The sequence below is a fragment of the Triticum dicoccoides genome, chromosome 5B (assembly GCF_002162155.2).
Source record: "Triticum dicoccoides isolate Atlit2015 ecotype Zavitan chromosome 5B, WEW_v2.0, whole genome shotgun sequence".
In the NCBI taxonomy this organism is placed as follows: Eukaryota; Viridiplantae; Streptophyta; class Magnoliopsida; order Poales; family Poaceae; genus Triticum; species Triticum dicoccoides.
In genome coordinates this window covers 694,488,609-694,491,788 of record NC_041389.1, presented here as the reverse complement: position 1 = coordinate 694,491,788, position 3,180 = coordinate 694,488,609, and the positions used below count along the sequence as shown (strand labels likewise).

Sequence of the window (3,180 nt, the reverse complement as noted above, 5' to 3'; positions counted from 1 at the left end):
CAGTGGTTGCATCATTTGACCTTGGCACAGGGCGGACAGAAGATCGAGTTCATCATGCATAAGTGCTGCAGAGCCGGGCCACCGCTAGCAGCTTCAGCTTTCAAGTGACATGCATGATGGGCAATCACTATCGAGGACCGTTCGTAACGCTTGCTTGGAGCAACAGAAGAGTTATTTTTAGCAATTGTACATGTCCTTGGGACAGCTGACCCGGCCAGGCTAGCATGTGTATCGGTTCGGTAAATTGTTGTTTTGCTGGCTCCGTCAGTTGCATAATGGTCGCACCTTTTGCTTGGATGTCCATAGCCATAGGTGATGCCCCAAGACAATGCAAAATGAACTATTACTGCGGGGAACACACAAAATGTTAGTATAAAAAAAGAAAATGCTTTCATTAAGAGTTGAACTCAAAGACCTCCCGCTTACTAAACGGGTGCTCTAACCAACTGAGCTATGAAAGCTACGCTTGACAATTTTTTTGAGTCGTTCTTAGTATTCTAAAGATCGTTCTACACAGTGTAAAGCATAAACTACGGCACCTGACCTGCAAAAAGCTAAAGAAAACATCACTTTCCGTTTTGGATGTCAGGCTAGCCCAATTGGCTCTTTTGTTTTTTGCGTAAATAGCCCAATTGGCTCCTTGTAGTTGGGTTGTTTTGCAACCACGACATACAAAACGATTAACAAAGAAGCCTTGTAGTCAGACTGCTCCCACACCACTCCAATGATGTATTCATCATATCACCGCAATTTAGGAACAACATTGATTGCATCAATTGCCATTAATCTTGGAAACATCGATAGTAATTGCATTAATTAAAATTAATTTGGAAAACTCATTAATTGCACAGACTATATTTGTAAAAAAAAAATGATTGCTCTATATCCATTGAATTGTACCAGGCCACGGCCAATTTTACGAATAAGATGACGAGACCAAGTGTGTTTCTGCACCGGTATGAGAGCATACAATATTACAGACTACCTTATTGCCAAACCTCCCACGGTCCGATAAAGCACCAAGAGCTCAACCACAACATTTAAATATTTTTAAAAAAATGCCACGTACTTTTTTGTAACGCATGAATATTTTTTAAATGTCACAAACAAAAGAATATAAGTTGTTTTCTTACATATAAGAAAAGAAATACAAACATATATTATGTTTATCCTTCAAGGGCATCATTTGTCGTAGTAGCCTGCTTGTTAGGTTAGGGGCAAGCGTACCCCGATGTCACAGGTTCGAACCGCCTGTCTCGCTTTTTGTGGTATATTTATTAAATACATTTCATCTTTACTTTTATTTCGGTCCGCGTTGATACAATATAAAGAATAGTCATGTTAGATAACAAGAACCATCATTGTCCTCAGTGGCTGCCCCAGGATTCGGCAACACCCCCGGCCGCCCCAGGCAGCCTTTGAGCACTATAGCACTGTAGGTCTGTAGCTACAATGTCCTCTACATAGTACGAAGGAAATCAGGCTCACGCCCCAGACAGCTGCCACTTAACAATTTTTTTCTGTAGACTTGGTCAAATATAAAAAGTTCCACTTAGAATAATTGTAGAATTTTAATTATTTTGGAGTGGAAGGTCTTCTAGAAGACAAAACATGGTTATACAAGTAGAAATGTGAAAAAAATGTGATTTTATATATAACAAAGCAAATAGGAGCGAACCACGAAAAATTTAGAAAAATTCCACTAGGAAACTCAAAAAAAAAAAACTTTCATTGAGCCATGCACATCAACCCCTATACCTTGAGCTGAAAACTTGTCATGCTGAGAAGCTGAGCACGAAGGAAGGACGCGGACCATACTTTAAGTGGAGAAATGAAGGAGCAACCGTAGGTCTGTAACCGATGCAAAAATGAGCATTTCCATATCGGCAAAGAGCATAGCTTTGATTCCCGAATGATCACACTTCTAGCAACATTTTTGTGTCTTAAAAGGGAATAGTCACAGTAATGCGAGACAACGAGGCAAACTTGTTAAGATGCTATCAAATTGGCCGTGTGTTGCACGTCCGATGTGGATTTAGGCCCTTCACCAAAGGTGAATGTGGGTAGAATTGTGGTACATAAGAATGCAACATGAAACATAACTAGAGATGACGCACCGAAGGGGTGGTGGTGGTTATGCAATCATAAAAAAGTCATGATTTTATATGGAAGAAAGTTACGATTTTACTCCCTGCGTTTCAAAATAACTGAAGTTCTAGTCTTGTACTAAGTCAAACTTCATTAAGTTTGACCAAGTCCATATGAAAAACATATCAACATGTATAAAATTTTCTTCTTTAGATTTATTATGAAATATATTTTCATATTATTTATATTTCACATTGCATAACTTCACAAATTTTCCTATAGACTTGGAGAAAATTTAGAAAGTCCCACTTAGTATAATTGTAGAACTTTAATTATTTTGGAGAGGAAGGACTTCTAGAAGACAAAACATGGTTGTACAAGTACGAATGTAAAAAAAAACTTATGATTTTATATAGAACAAAGCAAATACGAGCGAACCACGAAATTTTAGAAAAAAATCCCATAGGGGACTCAAAAAAATGAAAATAAAAATGCTTTCATTGAGAGTTGAACTCAAGACCTCCCGCTTACTAAACGGGTGCTCTAACCAACTGAGCTATGAAAGCTCTGGGCGAATTGCTTTAGCATTTTCTGAATGTCAGTGCTCAAAGACATTATTCTGCATCCAAGATACTGAAAAACAATGCGTCAGTGTAACAACGCCATTGTACTGCCCTCTGTCCGGGATCACTTTTCAGTTTTGCGACAATGTGTTCTACTACCAAAAACACCATTGTACGTGAATGCTGCCGCCTCTTGACGACGGTACGTTCGCGAGCTCCGGAAGATGCGGTGGGCATTCTGCGCATCGTCCTCTCCAGGATGAGCTCCCCGCGAAGCCAAGGCCTCTTCTCTGCTCACCGTGGTCTCCGGCAGCGCCCGCAGTGGAATCGATCGGCACGTAGTATTTTTTTTTCCCGAATCACGTAGAATACATTTTTTGAGACATACGTAGATTTTTTTTTTTTTTAGCATCAGACGTAGAATTTGGCTCTTTCGAATGTGGCGATCCCCTCTGGCCCATTGGGCTCGCCAACTGACAACTCTTCAATAGGGCCGAACTTATAAAGGCTCTTACTCATTTGGGCCCTC

General features: G+C 40.0%; 2 non-coding genes across 2 annotated transcripts; both read right to left on the bottom strand.

The window, feature by feature from the left end:
• Positions 1–386: 386 nt before the first annotated feature.
• TRNAT-AGU lies at positions 387–461 on the bottom strand. The gene has a single exon. It is a non-coding gene; the product is annotated as a tRNA-Thr (tRNA).
• A 2,119-nt stretch (positions 462–2,580) lies between these two features.
• On the bottom strand, positions 2,581–2,654 carry TRNAT-AGU. Its single transcript has one exon. It is a non-coding gene; the product is annotated as a tRNA-Thr (tRNA).
• Positions 2,655–3,180: the final 526 nt, after the last annotated feature.